Source organism: Chenopodium quinoa, unplaced genomic scaffold, assembly GCF_001683475.1.
Source record: "Chenopodium quinoa cultivar QQ74 unplaced genomic scaffold, ASM168347v1, whole genome shotgun sequence".
In the NCBI taxonomy this organism is placed as follows: Eukaryota; Viridiplantae; Streptophyta; class Magnoliopsida; order Caryophyllales; family Amaranthaceae; genus Chenopodium; species Chenopodium quinoa.
This window is the reverse complement of record NW_018745684.1, coordinates 5,938,351-5,957,683: the sequence shown is the minus strand read 5'-3', so window position 1 is coordinate 5,957,683 and position 19,333 is coordinate 5,938,351. Positions and strand designations below refer to the sequence as shown.

General features: G+C 32.8%; 1 long non-coding RNA gene across 1 annotated transcript; it reads right to left on the bottom strand.

Annotated features, from left to right (window-relative positions):
* Positions 1–2,085: 2,085 nt before the first annotated feature.
* LOC110717776 lies at positions 2,086–3,521 on the bottom strand. The gene is made up of 2 exons (XR_002510790.1): positions 2,949–3,521; positions 2,086–2,352 (listed from the first exon to the last, which is right to left on the bottom strand). It is a non-coding gene; the product is annotated as an uncharacterized LOC110717776 (long non-coding RNA).
* Between the last annotated feature and the right edge of the window lie 15,812 nt (positions 3,522–19,333).

Sequence of the window (19,333 nt, the reverse complement as noted above, 5' to 3'; positions counted from 1 at the left end):
CATGAATAATCAAGGACCACATTGGGATGAGCTACGACACCGCCTTTGATTGTCTTCATGCAAAGGGACTTATTACTCCTATTGGACCCATTCAAGATCCCGCACCTGAAAGGAGGTCATCCAGTTGGAATCCAAATGCACACTGCAAGTATCATCAAGGTAGGGGCCACTCTACTGAAAGTTGTTGGAAATTGAAGGAAGCTATCCAACACATAATCGATAACAACAAACTTCCAGTGCCTCTTGCTATCAAGAAACCAAAAATCAACAACTCTCCACTTTCTGATTCCTTGGCAATTTCTAATGAACAGGATCCAATAGATCCATCGCTCCTCATTAAACCAATCAAAGATTCTCCCATGGAAGAAGTTCATGCCATTGAAGAAGAAGAGATCCAATATATCCATCGCTCCTCACTAAACCAATCAAAGATTCTCCCATGGAAGAAGTTCATGCCATTGAAGAAGAAGAGGAGATTTTCTTCGATGCCATTAGTGATTTCCAAGAAGAAACTACTAATAAGAATGGTGGTAGTCAAGGTCCTACTAGGGAAGAAGTTTATGTCCTTGTCAATACTCTGCAAGAAATAGCCCTTAAACTTCAAGTTCTTTATAAGAGGGTAGAAAGAATGGAAAATAGACATATCCTCGAAAAGGAAAACGATTCCTCCTCTCCTGACACTGTTGGAAGAAAGCCCTTCATTTTCAACGTTGTTAAACCACCCACAAAAAGGAGTAACAAAGCTTACACACCCATAGGCACTACTTATGAAAGAGCCTTTGACATGCTTTTTGAAAGAGACATGGTCAAGCCTCGGGAACCAAAACCATTCGAGTCCCTTAAAAGAATGGACCAACTCTACTGCAAGTACCACCAATCCGGGGGTCACACAATCGAAGAATGTTTCGAATTCAAAGACCATATCCAAGGACTTATAGATGATGGAAAACTTTTCATCAACCTTCCAAAAGTGGATGATGACACCAACATCAATGGGATTTGGGATAGTGGTGATGAGGATGTATACCTCAAAGACATCGAAGAGCCACCACTTGTCGCACTCTACCCAGTTAATTGATGGCATTTGGGATGAGGAGGAAGAATCCCCAATCACTGTACTTACGAGGTCCGGAAGGTTACAACCACCAGTCACGAATGCACCTGTCCCTACAACTCAACCAATCCTAACACCTCTCATAGAAGATAATGACGTTGTCAAACAACTCAAGAAGACTAAGGTTGAGATGAATGTTTGGAAACTCCTAGCCTCGTCTCGTGAACATCGAGTCGCAATAATGGATGCTCTAGCAAAAGTAGGGATAGATTCTGAAACTACTGCAGAGGGGTTAGCTAACTTCCTTACAAGTGGCCTCCCTAGTCCCATCAACTTGACTACCTTTTCTGACAAGGATTTACCCTCGGAAGGAGATAAACACAATAAAGCCTTGAATCTCACAGTAGTTTGCAAAAAAATGAATGTGCCCATGACCCTTGTAGATAATGGCTCAGCAATTAACGTATGCCCATTTCGTATTGCAAGAATGCTGGGAGTAAAGGATGAAGACTTAACTCCATCCACACAAGGCATAAGGGCTTATGACAACACTCGTGGCTAAGCTCTTGGATGTTGGTAGCGTCCAACGCTATGCGAAAGAGAAACCCGCCCAAGACCCGCCCACTAATTAAAGCAACTAAACATCCAATCACATAGTTAACAACATAAGAGAGAGAAAGAGAAAAGACATTCTTACCCTTGACGTGTGCTTCGCTCGATTCACGAGCTCTTACTTCAAAGCTCGAGCCACGCAAGTGCGACGACCTCCTACAGCTCGCACCCTCGACCCGACCCGACCGTAGGGCTAGCAAACAGATCAGGTCGGGTCGGGTTCGTGTTTGGGTCATTTCGGTTTCGGGTTGAAAACCCCCGACCCGAACCTGACCTGTTTAATATTTCGGGTCATAAAGCTTAACCCGAACCTGATTTTTTCGGGTTCGGGTCAACCCGAATCTAACCTGAATTGACCTGATTTTTTTTATATATATTTATTTATTTATTAATTTTTTTGGCAGATTTGGTATTGTTAATTCGTATTAGAATCAATTTAATATGGTAAATTCACAGATGTATAAATTCACAAATTACATACGTATAATTTACATAGATTTATTCAAAGCAAAAAAATAAATAAATAATTTACATTTTATAATGCAAATAATTTACATAAATTTTTCTCATGTAGCGAACTTTTGAAATTGTGAGCTTCTACTTAAAGTAGCTTAAGATCTGACCCAAATTTCGCACATGCATCAACCTATTATCGTTGGATCTAATTGGCTTCTTCCACAAAGTACCTTCAAATCACAAATCAAACATAACTATTAAAAAAAAATTGACAGAACTGTAAAAGAAATTATATAAAAAATTATATGAACATGTATAATTTATATCAACAAATCAACAACAATAAAAATTAACAACAGAAATATAAGCATATTAATAACATCAACAACAAAATTCTAAAACAAGACCGTATTTTAAAAACAAAAAAAAAAACAAAAACGTATAAAAGAAAATTCGAAATCAGCAAATTAGAGAACTTCTGAATTTGTGAGCTTCTACTTGAAGTAGCTTAAGATCTGACCCAAATTTCGCACATGCATCAAGCTATTACCGTTGGATCTAATTGGCTTCTTCCACAGAGTACCTTCAAATCACAAATCAAACATAACTATCAAAGAAAAATTTGACAAAACTGTATAAAAGAAATTATATAAAAAATTGTATGAACATGTATAATTTATATCAACAAATCAACAACAATAAAAATTAACAACAGAAATTTAAGCATATTAACAACATCAACAACAAAATTCTAAAACAAAACCGTAATTTAAAAAGAAAAAAAAAACAAAAACGTATAAAAGAAAATTCGAAATGAGCAAATTACCTTGGTTGAACGTTTAAAACGTGAAGGAGATCAAGAAAGTCGAAGATAGAGAGCGACTCACAAAGGACTTTAAGGTTTGAAATTTGAGAACTTGAAAATTGAAGAGAGAGAAAATTGAAATATAGGAGAGAAAGAGCGGCTGAGAGCTTGAGAATGTGTGAGGAATTGAAAGCTATTTGGGATTTTAGGGTTTTCTGTTATATATACTTCGTATTATAATAAGAACCTAATTGGGTTGGGCCGAATTATATACATAAATAAATAGGTTTCTTTTTTTATTTTTTTATTTATTTATTTTTTTTCTAATCTAACTAATACATGTTCGGGTTATTGGGTCGGGTTCAGGTTAACCTGACCTAATTTTGACCCAAAAATAATTTCGGGTTAAGTGGGTCATTTTCGGGTTAGAATTTTCAACCTTAACCTAACCCATTTAATTTCGGGTCGGGTTCGTGTCAACCCATTTAAGTTTTCGTGTCGAAAATCTCAACCCTAACCCGCTATTTTCAGGTTGGGTTCGGGTCGGGTTTTCGGGTCGGGTCAGTTTTTGTCAACCCTACTCGACCGGTCTTAATCCCGAAGGTTAGTCGGGACTTGACCAAATAAAACTAGAGTATTACGAACTTAAAGGTTTTCTCACTAATGATGAGATGCCTTATTGAGTTCAACTCAAGTGATTTTTCCCAAACCCAAAACTTGGGAATATATAGGGAAGGGAGCCTTGATCTCCCTTTTCCCATCAATGTGGGATATTTGCATTTTCCTCAATTTTATTTTAATCAAAAACAAAATAAAATGCAAGATCAATCAACAAGCTCCAAGTGTCACATGGAGGGAGAGAGTAGGTGAGGACCATTCAAGGGGGGGGGGGGACCAAATCCCCTTACTCACCAAGCAATCCCTTAAAATCGGTCCCCACACAAAACCGCACACCACCTCGCCACTTGGCTGGATGGCAGCCTGCCTTGGCTGCCAGCTGGCGCCTAGCACCAAGGCTGGGCAGCCCAGCCAGCCAACATGCAATATACGCGCAGCCAGCAAGCACGCAGCTAGCCAGCGCATACGCATGCGATGCTGCTGCTGCTTGGTGCATGCTGCTATGCGAGTGGCGTGGTGCTTGGTGCTGGAACGCTAGCACGCACATCTACGCACACGTACACACAACACGCTGATATGATGCATGTGCTGTGCGAGTACGCTGCTTGGTGTGAGGCTGCGAAGAGCTAAGCGCTAGGCCCTAACATGCTAGAAAGCACACATAACATGCATACGCAAGGCATGCACCATGCTTGCATGCTAAGCGCAGCCTAGCTGCAGCTATGCGTGTGGCTGGGTGCGATGCCCACCACGCTAGCATGCATGCGGTTGGTGCCCTCGCCTAGCCTAGCACTCACATGGCTAGGCCAATGCGAGGCTACGGTTTGGCTCGTACTTGTCTCTTGCTTGATTCTATGTCTCGTCGAATTCTAAATTCGACTCGACTTGCGACGCTCGGTCTCGACGCTCTAAGCTCGATATCCGACATCTTTGTTCGTAATACTCTAATGACTCATCTAATCCTTCGGATTGATTCGTCGATTCGGATAGGTTATTCGATAGGGATGCGACCCGAAGCGTTTGGTCAAGATTAAGCCGTAATATTAATTATGCATTAATATTACTAATCGGAAGCGGCCTCCACCTTGGCATTCCGATCACTTGACCTTACTGAAGAATTAGCTTTCTAATAATTCTGAACCCTCTATCGGAATAATACACTTGTTGGAAGGACACCATTCCTTTCACAATCATTAAAACGGAAATGTTAAAGGATCATCTCAACCAAAAGCTTTGCGGCATAGGCCCTCCACGAGGTGTTCCAAACGAAGGGTTGAGAGATATTTAGAAGTGTCTCGCAGGGGCAGGTTGGTCATTTCATGCGGGATTTGAATTTTTCCATTGTAGATTCAGTGGTACAAAATACACTATCAGTGGTACAAGATATCATTTTAGTGGTATTTCAAAAAAGGTTCAAATGTCTCATTAGGCTGTCAAATAATACCCCATTGGAGTTTCACTGATACAAAACACACTCTCAGTGGTACACAATACAATTTCAGTGGTACTTACAAAAATACTCAGTGGTACAAATATATTCTCAATAGTTGTGGTCCCAATTCATTTTTGTCTTTTTTGCACGTGAAACCATTTCTGACAGAAAGGTGGGCCCCACCCTACCCTTTTTTCACTCTCTTTATCTCTCTCTTCCTAGTACATTTGTTATATTATTTTATGTTTTATTTTGTCTCACAACCCTCCAAATATACTTCCTCGACCTTCCACATACCCAGCACGAAATATTCCACTTGAAAGTGAGGGGTGGATGAGATTTGAACCCGTGACCTTTGTGTCATGTTGGCTCCGATACCATGTTGAAAGACCAACTCAACTAAAAGTTTAAGCTAATGGTTAAAGCTCAAAAATGTGTTTTATACTCTATCAGGAGAGAATGCAAATTAGATAGTGTACATGTACAAAATCACATGATATGAGCAAAAGATGTACGTAATGTTGTAACTAGGGTGTTCAACGGACCGGACTGAAGACCAAAGAATTTAATTTCAAGATTCAAAGACCGGACATGTCAACTTGAACCGGGCCAAGAAAACATGTCCAAAACCTGGACCAAGTCGGTTTGAACCAATTACAAAGTATTTTTTGGAAAATTTCAAAAAATTTAATGATATTATGAAGAAAAAAAAAAGTAGTTAAAGGAAAAAATATATTTTAATGTCTTCTTTTATAAGAATATTTTAATGTCTTCTTTATAAGTATAATAATACAAAAAAATCTTATAAATCATGGAATCCCAATTTATTAAACATAAATTAAATTCTTTTTAAGATTTCGTTTATAATTTTTAGCAAAAAAAAAAAAAAAAAAAAAAAAAAAAAAAAAAAAAGTAGATTTGATCCAAGCTAGACTAAATTTTAACGGATTTCGAGTTTGAATGAAGACCAGAAAAATTAATTTTTCAACCCGAAAACTACATTGTTTAATTCGGTCTAGTGTCGATGCGGCCCATTTTCCCAGTTCGGACTGTTTGTAGAGAAATATGTTATCTCTAGAATGAAATAGCTAGAAATATATATGTATATCAAAATTGAGTTGTATTTTATAGGAAAAATTACAAATAGTAATCCCAACTTTCACAGATTTTGTATTAATAATCCCAACTTTGGATTATTCTGAAATAATCCGAACTTTGGGAGGTGTTGATTTTCTTCAATCCCTAACCGGTCAACAGAAGTCAATGACCTATTACATCAGGTCACTTGACACATGTCATGGTCCAAAAAATTTTAAAAATAAATAAACAAAATAAAAAACCCAAAAATCACAAAACATCAGCCAACCTCTCCTTCCCTCACAGACCCACCTTAACACCACCAGCCCGTGCCCAGACCGCCGCTTATTCCCTGCCGGCCAGCCGCCCCTTTCCAGCGCCGACTTCCCCCCTTCCCAAAATCCCCTGCCATTCCCTCAAACAACCACGAAGTAAACCCCTCCCCAACTCCTAAAAACCCCAAACCGCCTTTCCCCCACCTCAAAACCCTACCACCTAGGGTTTTCGATGGTGGGGGGTTTTCGAGAGTTAGAGAAGGGTGGAATAGGAGTTTCGAGTGGTGGTGGTGGTGGTGGTGGCTATCGCAGCCATCGGAACCCCAAAATTGCAAAATCGCAGCCATCGGTACCCCAAATCGCAACTTCAAGGGAGTTTCGCAAATTTAGGGGGTGGGTTAGGTGTTTTCGGGAGTAGGGGAGGGGTTTCAAGTGAGCTTCATAACCGGTGTGCCAGCCGGAGTTCGTGACTGGGGGAATTGAGAGGGGAGAGAAAATGAAAAGGGGTTTGGCCGGATTTCATGGCTAGGGACATATTTCGTGGCTGGTGGCCGGATATCGTGGGTGTTGGCTGAATTTCGTGGTTGGTGGTCGGGTTTCATGGCTAGCCGGATTTCATGGCTGGTGGCCGGCGTCCATAGGTGGTGGTCGGATTCAAGGGTTTTCTACTTTTCTGATTTTTTTTTTTATTTTGTTGTTTTTTTTTATTATTAAATTTTCATTAACCAATTAACTTGTGACACGTATCACTTTTTTTAAAAAAAAAAAAAAACCATTCAACCGGTCACCGGTTTTTGGGATTGAAGAAAAACAACAACCCCCAAAGTTCGGATTATTTCAGAATAATCCAAAGTTGGAATTATTGAAACAAAATTCGTGAAAGTTGGGATTATTATTTCTAATTTTTCCTACTTTAAAACCTACATATTTAATCGAAAAAGATGGCCAAGATGTACAACGACTCACACGAGGATCAATTGTTATATTATTCTATAACAATAAGTATGAGCATAAACATACCCAAAATTATTTGGTTTAGAATAATTAGATCAAGATCAAATCCTTTTCTTGCCTATTGTGGTCGATGATGCATATGTTAACAATTGAAATTGTGAAAATTTCATATCACAACCTATAAATGCATAATCAAGGAATACGTACAAAGTATATTATAACGGATAAATTTGATGGTTTTAAAAAAACTGATAAGTTTGATAATTTATATTTTTAATATAAGTAAAGATTATACAAAGTTGATATTATGAACATATAATTTTTAGGTTTAAATTCTGGTTGATTGAATTGGATGGAAATATTTTTTAAGAAAAATAATTTTTAGTGGAAGATATGATTGTCAAAAAAAATTTCTCATTGTTTTTGTATGTGCATGAAAACTTATTGAAAAAATGAAATAGCAAAAATAAAGGGAGGAAAAAATGAAGAAGATAAAATAATACTTCATAGATTTGTAAAACAATGAGGAAAATATGAGATATAATATTTTGTAGAAGAAAACAATTTTGTAATAGATTTTTACATTTGAGAAAATTGTTTCAAAAAGACTTGCGTGGACCTGGTCCACAATAATATTATTGTGGACCAAAGGTCTATACACACGCAACTGACATTATATTGAACATAGTGACCATTATTTTTAACATAGTAACCTTATTTTTAACATAGTAACCTTTATTAAAACTACTACAACGTTTAATAATATTGTGAACTTGAAATACGACGCTATTACCCTAATTTTAGCATAGTAGCCTTTATTATTCATATTGATCAGTATATAAAATATTTCATTACAAAAATAACCACTTAGGCCTATATATTACCAAAATGATTTTTATTTCAACATAGTGACTTTTTTTAAATTATAGTGACCCTTTTTTGTTAATAAAACAACCATACTTTCTCTAATATTAGTGGTTCACAATAAATTAGTGTAAACCAGGTCCATTTAAGAATTTGTAAAATTGTTTTCCATCCTTTAGCAAAATAATTAAAGAAAACATTTTAAAAATTGACTTTTCGCAACTGGATAATAAATATGTCGACTGCGTGCAATTGTAGCCCGTAATTGCAATCCTACGTGCCAGGCTATTTGCTAAAAGCCTAAAAGTCAATTTTTCGTCAGTTGCTAATAGTGTTTTTCCACTAGTGTGATGAAGAGAAATCATTTTATATGACATATGAAGCCTTTAAAAAAATAAACAAATAAATGGAGCCTATTCAAAATAATCTTGGGAAAAATATGTTTGTAATCATATGTCTAGTTGTATAATAATAATGCGCACTATTAATTTATTTTTATTTTTTTCATATACTTCATCCGTTCTTTTTACTTCACCTGTTTTTTTTATCATGCTTGTCAATGCACAACTTTAACCGTTAATAGCTTTAATGTTTTACAAATAATTATTATAAAAGTTATATATTGCGGTAGTACTTATTGAGAAGATTCCAACAAGATCCTACATGAATATGTTTTTCTTTATATATACTTCACAAAATATAGTCAAAAAAGGGGTGGTAATTAGTGTAAAAGTTAAAGCTGGTCAAGTAAAAAAAACAGAAAAAGTATGTTATGTTATGAAATATTATATTTTGTGGATATTCATTATCCTCCTTTATCATTTCAGAATGTTCTAGATCTAGGGTTTATTGTTATATCAGCAAACCCTATATATATATATATATATATATACCCCCGTCATATGGAATTAAAAATATACTGATCGATTCTCTCACAATCTCTATCATGTTTCTCCTTATTTTTATAACACGTTATCAGCACCATAGCTTTATATTGAATCGTGTGTAGTATGAGTAACAATCAAATTGGGTTAAACTAATTAACTCGATATTTACGTCAAGAATTTGTGTGGCATACGTTAGTTTGATCGAAGCCGAAAATGTATTCAAACCCATAATCATCATGACCATTAATTGTTCGGTAATTCAAGGAGATCCACCATACATTCTGCCTCATAATCTTATACATATGACAAAGGGCGATCGGACTTGTGCTCGATGTCAGGGAAGTTCCTTCTCAATTATTTTGTTATTGTTAAATAACTTAACATAATATGTTGCGTGTGTATGTCCCCTTTTATGCATAATTTATTATTATGTTGTTTTGTCTTGTAATTTTGGGGTTGACTTAGAATTTGAAACTGATTTATAAGGTAGTTTAACTCATCTTGGTGATTGTATTGAGATTAAAGTTGTTTATATGTGGTTAATTGCTAGGTGACTTGCCATGATGTAGTTTCAATAATTTTGCTAATTTTTGTTTGTTATGTCCATTAATAAATTGTGTTGATTATGGACTTTATCACTTGTCTTGATTGTGATTGAGATTTTATGTTCTATCTCTTAATCTATTTCCTAAACTTGGGTCAATGAGTAAATTTGTGTAATTTGCTCAGTTATGGTTTGCGCACTACCTGGCCTTACACTTTCTGGTTTCGTTTGTATAATAATTGTTGTAATCTTGATCCCTTCATGATCCTCCATTAGCAGCATGTACAATATGCTAGTAGGTTTATTTAAGAGATTTGGATCATGTGACTTCATATTACTCTAAATTTTGTATAGCTTCCACAAGGAATAATCCACTAAATAGTATATTTCCTTTTAATTGTAATTTTATAATTGGTATAAGCCTCTTGACTGAAAATCAACTATATAATTAACGACGCCTAGTAGTTTATACTGGGTATTGCATTGCTTTGTATATCAGTTTTCTATTACTAACTCTTACTAGTTCGACATTGATTAATTTTAATTTCTTGTTTAGTCAATGTATATCCTATAGCTTGTTAAATGTTAATATGTCATAGTTTCTATAGCTTATGTAACCTAGCTAGCATAAGCCTATTTATTGTTTTCCAATAGCTGCTACTGCCATGATCATATTTTGTTTTTATATGCACAATACTATAATTATCTAGTTGAAGTATAATATTAATTAAAACAATACCCTATGATCTTAGAATACTATATATACTTATGCTTGATATAGATTGATCATTTGTAGTTTTGTATGAGCTTTATATTTATAGCGTGTATATTTATAATACAATAATTAATCTTTCATATGATACTGTAGGTAATATTGTGATTTATGGAATCATGCATGAATAAATGTTATGGTGGAATATATAGTATTTCTATGTCATATCATTTTCAGTTTTAAGGATAATGATTATAACATGATGACAAAGATGATGAGACCAAATGCTATTGAAATGTTTATGGTAATACGGAGTACTAATCTTTAGTGTTACATTGATGCGTGAAGTGTTCTAACTGCTATGCGTGAAGTGTTCATGATACGTATTTTAATGACTACATGAATATTTATTGTTATTTATTTGACGGTGAATGTAAATTGTAGTTTGCATTGTGATGAGCTAATGATAATGATTGTTACATGGATACTTATAATTTCGAGTAAAATAGATAAAACAAGTAGTATACTACTATTAATTTACATGTTAATGCTCTATAATGACATGCATACTATATATATTATGTTACTTGATGTGTGATTAAATTCCATTATAGTATTGTGTACCTACTTGAAGTTGGATTATTGGAATCAAAGTAAAACATGATGTGCGGACCTAAAGTTTCTTAGATTTATAAAGAGTACTCACGTACATAGACTTAAAATTTCTTGAACTTATAAAGGGCCCAAAAACCCTTAAGAATAGTACAAAGAAATGTGCATGATCTACAAAGGTAAAGCATGTTGCTTAGATATCCACTACATACTAATGTGATTTAATAATAATAATAATAATAATAATAATAATAATAATAATAATAATAATAATAATACAAAAGATTAGAAAAGTTGACATAATGTCTTTTAATTTGGTGGTTATTATAGGTACCACACTTTAGGTGATTATTAATGATTCATAGAGTACTAGATTCTTATACCCAAAAATGAATGAGAAATAATTGTATGATTGAGATGATATATGCATGTTTCCGTGATAAATATAATTCATGCAAAAGTTATATGATCTGCAAATTAAACATGATTGCACAATATCTATTTGAACAAGAGATAGATGATATTGTGGGAAGCTTACTTGTAAAATATATTTACGAATAAGAGTTTATAAGAATAAATTTACTATGCTTGATACATGCATTGGTAAAAGAATTTATGCCTTAAAAGTTGGATGAGATTTAATGTTGGATTCATTTCATGCCCCATATGCAAGGATTAGGGGGAGATTGTATTTATTCCATTATTTTATGTAATCCTTGCACATAAATAATAAAATATATTGATGGTCAGTTTGGTACATACATTAAATTAAATATCAACTATTTATTTAATAAAAGAGGCGACATGTTAATTAAATATTTTGAAACGATACCATCCTGCAGATGGATAAAAATAAATGTCATTGATCATATATACTAGTTGTTAATGCTACAATCAAAATTGATGTCCCAGAAGGACAACATCAATTGCTAATGAACCTATAGCACACCTGAAGCGTGATAGATCAGTAGGTTCTAAAGATAATTTAGTATCGTCGAAAAGGAAAGGAACAATTATTGACAATGACAAATTTGAGAAAGTGATAAATCCCATTACATTTCTAGAAGAAATCACTTTTAGTAAAATTAATATGTACCATAATTATATAAAATACTCCAGAAGAGTATAAAATGTCCAACAAGCTTAACATGTATCAAGATTATAGTCACAACTCCGGCAGAGCATGAGCAATTATTAGAAAAATATTAGTTTATTGTCTTGCCAATTGTATAAAGAAACACATGTTGGTGTTCAAATATCACATCATATTCATGGCCATGCATAAAGTAAGTTTAATAAACTGATCACTAGTGTTGGAAAACTGACCAAAGTTCAAATTTAGAGAAGTGATTGGATGTGATAATTAAATTAGGCCATCTGGGTTTAATAATTACCCGTTATAAAAACCTGAAGTTTCATTTGATAATGTGCTGACACTCTCTCAATGTTAGATATATGAAATGAATTGAATGACAAGATATAACATTGAGATTGAACTATAACAATTTGTGTTTGATGAAAATTTCAAGAGTTAATAGGTTTTGAATTTTTTTTTTATATATACGAAAGAGTAGGGTGACCAGAAGTTCACCTGAATAACTTATATTTTATTGTCAATTATAAGTTGACCAAAAGCTCATCAAATACACTATTTAATTTTTTTAAAGATCCAGAAGATCACCATCTAGTAGAATTACTAGCAAGTGATTTACGCTTGTATACCAACTCTTTTAATTGGGGCTATTATATGTCAGCACATAAAAAATTAAAAAGGAAGAAAAAACGTACAGCTGCACAGCACATGTCTTCCTATTGACATTGATTTCCAGATGAGAACATATTATGGAAAGTGTAACAATAAATACACATGCAATATAAAGTTAATGAAGAAATGATTTTTCATCGAAATTGTTCTCCAAATTAGACTTATTTAATACAAATGTTCTGAGAGATAAATTTTGATTATGATCCTCCCAATGAAATGAATTTTAATGCAAATTTATGTGATAAGTTGGTATAGAACTAGACGTCCCTATAAATGAGATATTTTACCAACTTAGGGGAGAAGAATTAGCAAAAGTTGGAAAAATCGGAAAATATATAATTGATGATCCCTATAAAGGTAGTTTGAAAAGTTATATGCCAACTTTTGTCTATATATTATCAAGATATGTTGCACATTTATGATTTGATTTGTATTCAGTTATGACTTATGTTGCATAGCGTTGAAGATACATTTTGGTCATATTATGTGTATACATTGAGATAAAATCTTGCCAATTATACTAGAATCTCTACACCTGAAGTGTAGGTTGTATGACCGGTTCCAAAATAAAGACATGATATGTGGCAAGATAGTGCAGTTAACACTTTTAACAGTGTAATAGTATATAAATACTTTAGTGTATGAAATACCCCAAAAGTGGTATAGATATCTGAGTTATTATAATAGATGGCCTATGATGTAAGAAAAGTTGTGATGGTACCAATGAGAAATGTATTCAGATATCATAGTAAAATAGCATGTGGAATGTATGTTAAAGGAATTTTATGATGCCGGTACACAATGGAACCAATGAATAATATGCATATGCATAATAGAATGAACTTGTGAATTAGGGATTTGAAATATATGTCCATTTTGATGTCGACATAATAATAATGATCATAAGTTTATCATGGACCTGAAGTCCAATGAAATATGGATTTTTAAATCCACACTGTACAGTGTTTTGCATTATTTTAAGTCTTATGTTTATGTGCATGTGTGAGTTATAGGTTACTGGATTACTTATTGCATGCATATGAAGTTGTTAGGTGCATTACTCATTGTATATATTTTGCATAACATCTTATCATGATTTCTATATCTCATATTGCATGCACTAGTTTCTATGCAATAATTGTGTTATATGTGAATGTTCATTCAAAGTATAGTAAGGCGTATTTGTAACTTTGATGGAAAATTACAAAGAAATATTTATATTCCAATGGGTTTATAGTTGTAATCCAATGGGTTTATAGTTGTAATGAAATTATTGATGACATCAATTTAATAGCATGTTATGAATCATTTAAGAAAAGTTCCTGAAGAAATTATGTACAATATATTTATATATTCAACCTTACAAATTTTATACTTTGAATATTATAATTATTATCAAAGTTTTGGTCTATTTGACTACATCATTTACATCTCAACCTGAAGTTTGAGCACATGAGAGTTAATGAGATTTACTATTTATATTTGCAAGAGAGCTATCATGTCATTTATGAAACGTCTAAAGAATATCAATGGAATAATTATGCGTGAGAATGTTTTCTTATGGTCCAGAAGAACCATGATTAGCATATATAATTACATGTGTTATATTATAATTCATGTGAGATTGAAGAACGACATTAATAATATCAAGTTTGTCATTAAATTATTATTAATGAATGTTTGATCAAATAATGATCATCAATATTTATTATTAACGACTTCCAGAAGAAGTCATAACCGCATAAGTTTAACCTTTAAATCAACTATTAAACAAAGATTTGAAATAATGATACTAGAGATAAACACATGTATGGTGAAATGAAGACACTTCACATGTTCGCGTGAAGACTTGAAGATGCAATTTCACTTTAGGAGGATCAAAGATCAACGAGTGATATTTTACTACATATGTGAAGATATCCAACCATATTGGATTCATTGTTGCGGTACTAGAAGATCTCAAGTTATGTATTTATCAGGGGGAGAAAATACGCGCTGCACTCTTTTTCCCTTGGCCATGGTTTTTCCCACATTGATTTTTCCTGGTAAGGTTTTTAATGAGGCGGCATCTCGAGCGTATTACAAAGAATGTTGTACTCTTTTTCCTTCATTAGGTTTTTATCCCACAGAGTTTTTCCTAATAAGGTTTTAACGAGGCACAATCTTCGATAATGGACATCCAAGGGGGAGTGGTATGAAATATTATATTTTGTGGATATCCATTATCCTCCTTTATCATTTCAGAATGTTCTAGATGTAGGGTTTATTATTATCTAAGCAAACATTAGTTATATTGTATATATATACCCCCGTCTTATGGAATTGAAAATATATTGATCGATTTACTCACAATCTCTATCATGTTTCTCCTTATTTTATAACATGTTATTATTTTTTTTCTTGTATTTTATTTATGGAATTTTATATCCATATAAATTAATCTAATAACATTTTCATATAAGTGTGAGGGAAAGATGAACAAGCTAAGTGTGCCTCCTATCTCTAGTCCCAATGGTGACATAAAACATGCTACGGAGTAATTATTAGCACGCTATTCTTTAGTTATTTAATATCGTGAGGCTAGATTTTTCCAAAATAAAATTTATCAAACAAAGACCTATTTTTATTCTTCAAATCAATTGATTAAAAGAGCAACGTTTGTTAACACTAAAGTAAGAAATGCCATCCAATTTTGTATGCTTAAAAAAAAGAAAGGTTGTTTAGATGACTATTTATAGTTCTCTATAGGATATTGAAATTTTTGTATGATTATGTTATTACGAACAAGATTTACCCACTTACAAGATTTACCAGCTTGTTTTATTTAAACAACCCGAAAGCTTTCAAGTTCTCCATCTTGGTTGCATGACACTTCGCATGATGATGTGTGTCCCGTAAGTGTTTGACACGTATTGGACCTTGTCAGTGGCGGACCCAGGAATTTCCGATTGGTGGGTCACAATCGATAATCAAGTATGTAAAAAAAAAAAAAAATTACCGAACAACCAAATAATAGTACTAAAAAATACATCCAAATATTCAAACAGTACAAAATACAACCAAATGTTCATATAATACAAGCAATTTCACATAATGACATAATCACATAAACATATTACACAAAACACAATTACACAAAACAGATTTCACATAAGTAATAAGTTCAAGAGATTTCAATTACACAAAACACAATTACACAAAACACAATTACACAAAACAGATTTCACAAAAAGAATCAATTGATGATTAGTTGATTACCTACCTTGCTAGGCGGAGGCGAGCAGCGGAGCAGGCGGAGCAGCACTGCAATAGGGCCACGGGCAGTCGGCCAGCACCGCAGCACGGCAGTCGGCAGCACTCAAGTCTCAGGCACCGAGGCACGCACTCAGCAAGACAACAATTCGCCAATTCAGCAGCACAACCAACTACAAATTAACAAATCAACCAAAGTTTAATAAAATTAACTAATTAGACTGAATTAATTTGAAGATTAGAAATTAAAAATAAAAATTAGAAATCAACTTACTAGCGAGTAGCGATTTCGAAATGCGATTATGCGACTATGCGAGAAGCCACGAAGAGGACGGAGTCCACGACCACCGACGTCCGACCACCAGGCGAAGAGAACGGTGGCTGCCTGGCTGGGACGAAGCGAAGAGGCGAACTGAAGAATGGAGATGAGGCGAAGTCGCGAAGAGAAGAAGGCTAGGGCTTGAAGTCTTGAACTGAATTCGTGTTTGGTTTTTTTGGGGAAAACTGATTTTAATTTTTTTTTTTTTTTAAAATAACTTAAAATTTTTTTTTGGGCCTGGTGAGTCACTTGACCCACCAGGTCTAAGCCCAAGTCCGCCACTGGACCTTGTTCTTGTTGGACACATCTAAAATAGTATTTAATTTGAATCTCGTGTCGATTGTTGTATTTAATATGGATTTTTGAAAATTTCAGCATTTATCCGGGTGTACCATGAGCAAGGTACACCCGATAGTAATACAAAGATTATTAAAAAAGGCGGAAAGAACATTGCATACAAATTAAAGTACGTGAGCAAAAAAAAAAATCAAAACGATTCCCTCTTTGATTTAAGAGAGTGATTTGTTATTTATATTCCTTGATTCATGAAATCGATTTATTATTTACATTTTATATATTAATAGAATACTTTTGGTGAATACAATTTCTTTTTTTTTTTTTTTTTTTGTTAAGAGAGAGAAATTGAATTTATATAAAAAGAGAAACTATGGTAAATTTTGAATTTCAAAGTGATTCAATGTTATAACGGAGTTGATTCTATCGTTCCAATATAATCTCTTAATGATGTAATTGATTAATTCGTTGTTGAGTGAAAAGGTATTTTTTTTTTTATTTTTTTTTTCCTGTTTTCGTGTTATTTTCTGAGGTTGAAGATGATGTTCTTCGTATCATGATAAATGTTCTTTTATCATTTCTTGTATACATATTCTTTTCTTTTTTTTTATTGGAATGGAATATGTTCTTTAAATTTGATCAATATGTTCTTTGTATATGAACTATATGTTCTTTACATTATAAACACTATACTTTAAATCTTTAATATATGTAGATTAAACATGTTTTTTGTTGGGTTTCAATAATACAAATATGTTCTTTTAACTTAGATAATATGTTCTTCTATATTAATATGCGTTTTCTTTAAACCTTATATTATTTCGGGTATTATGTTTTTGTTTTTTTTTTTTTTTTTTTTTTTTTTTTTTTTTTTTTTTTTATCATTGTGTGTTCTTGTTTTATCCCTTATGTTTTTTTGGTAACGGTGAAAAAATATGATTAATTTTTGTACATATTTTTATAAAAAAATTGAAATAAAGCATATTGAAAATGAAATTTTTAATTTTGAATTTTTGAAATTTCAAATTAAAATATTGAATTATTTTTGGTAGAAAATAATCTTAGATAGAGAAATTCTAGAAAACTCAATATTTTGAAATGATTTGACATTAAATGCGTGGTAAAAATCAATTAATAACTATCTATTACCTTTTTTTTAAAATTAGTTTCTCAGAACTTACCATGTTCTTTATATTTCAATGATGTGTTCTATTATAATTTAATAATGTTCTTTACATTTATAAGTTATGTTCTTTCCGCTTTAATGCGGATGTACCATGCGCATGGTACACCTGGATGTACAAACCAACCATTGTGTATTTTACTTTTAATATTTTAACTTTCGAAATAATTAGTGGGTGTTGAATTGTTGATTGCTACACCCACCTACAAAATCCATCAAACGCAAGCAACAATTCGGGGTGCGTATGTATGACATTATTGTAAATGTAGTGACGTAGGGTGGCTATAATTGTTTTTGCCAAAAGACGAAGTCTTGTATTCTGTTCTTTGGATTTATTTTCAGTTTTAGTTCAGTTTAACTTAGTTCATGTTAATTTAATTTGGACAATTTAATTTATTTTTTCAGTTCAATTCAATTCAGCTTAAAAGAAACTTGATCTTAATTTAGTGACAATCCGACAAAAATCAATATTGTTGTATATACGTAGTACATAAGTCAATAGGCCACCGGTGGAAATTAATCTTTCTGGCCTTTTTGTTTGAATTATGTAATTTGAAAGCCTCACATAACTCTTTTTTCAGACATCCAAAAAATTTTGTTTTTGCCTAAAAATAAGTATACATTTCTACTAAAACACTGAATAGTCATTGTCTCTCTTTTGTGCAAAGAAACAAAATGTTTTAATGGTGAAAAGTTATCGAATATCTCTATAATTAGAACTTTAGAAGGACCAGCAAATTAATTCATGAGCTAAAAATCATAGAAAATGTCATGCAAATTGGTATGTGTTGGCAAAACAAAATCCTAATTTAGCCACCAAAAAAATATCATTGGAATACAAAACCAAAAAGGAAAAAAAAAATGCGTGTGTGCTTCTTTTTCTTTTCTTTTTTTTTTAAGGAAAAGGAAAGATTAACACAAGCTATTAAAAGGGAAAAGCAACACATAAATTATTATTGGATACTTTTTTTATTATTATTTATCCTATATATTACTACATTTTTTTTTTGAAGGGGTTATACATAATTATTGAATATTAGTGATAGAATGATAGGTGCATGGGTAGAGGAGGGAAGAAGAGCCTAATAAATTGTGAAATCTTTTTGACTTTTGTATTAAGAATGGTAGCTCTTGAATCTTCATCCAAAACATAAGAAAAACAAGGAAAAATTGAAGGGCAGTGTATATAAATTAGGAATCAATCCACACATGAAATAAGATAATTTGTTTAGTAGTGTTTTATTCAACTCCTTAAGAAAAATATAGTGTATATTGTTTTGATCAACAAAAGTCAAACTTAACTTAAGTTTTATCAATAATAAATTCAACTATGAAATAAGTCAACTATTATTAATTAAGTCTATCACTAAATTTGAGCCATTTAAGTAAAGCACAACCACATCATATGTAGACATTAACCATCATTGCCAAACATAGCCTTGAAGTTCAAATGAAAATTTTAAGGTACAGTGTACAGACAAAAAACGTGGAAAGAACATGTAACTATTTTGTAAAGAACATACATTTATTTTATAAAGAACATATAGCTGTTTTATAAAGAACATCCATTTTTTTTTTTATATATATTTAAAGAACATCTGTAATGTTAATAAGGAAC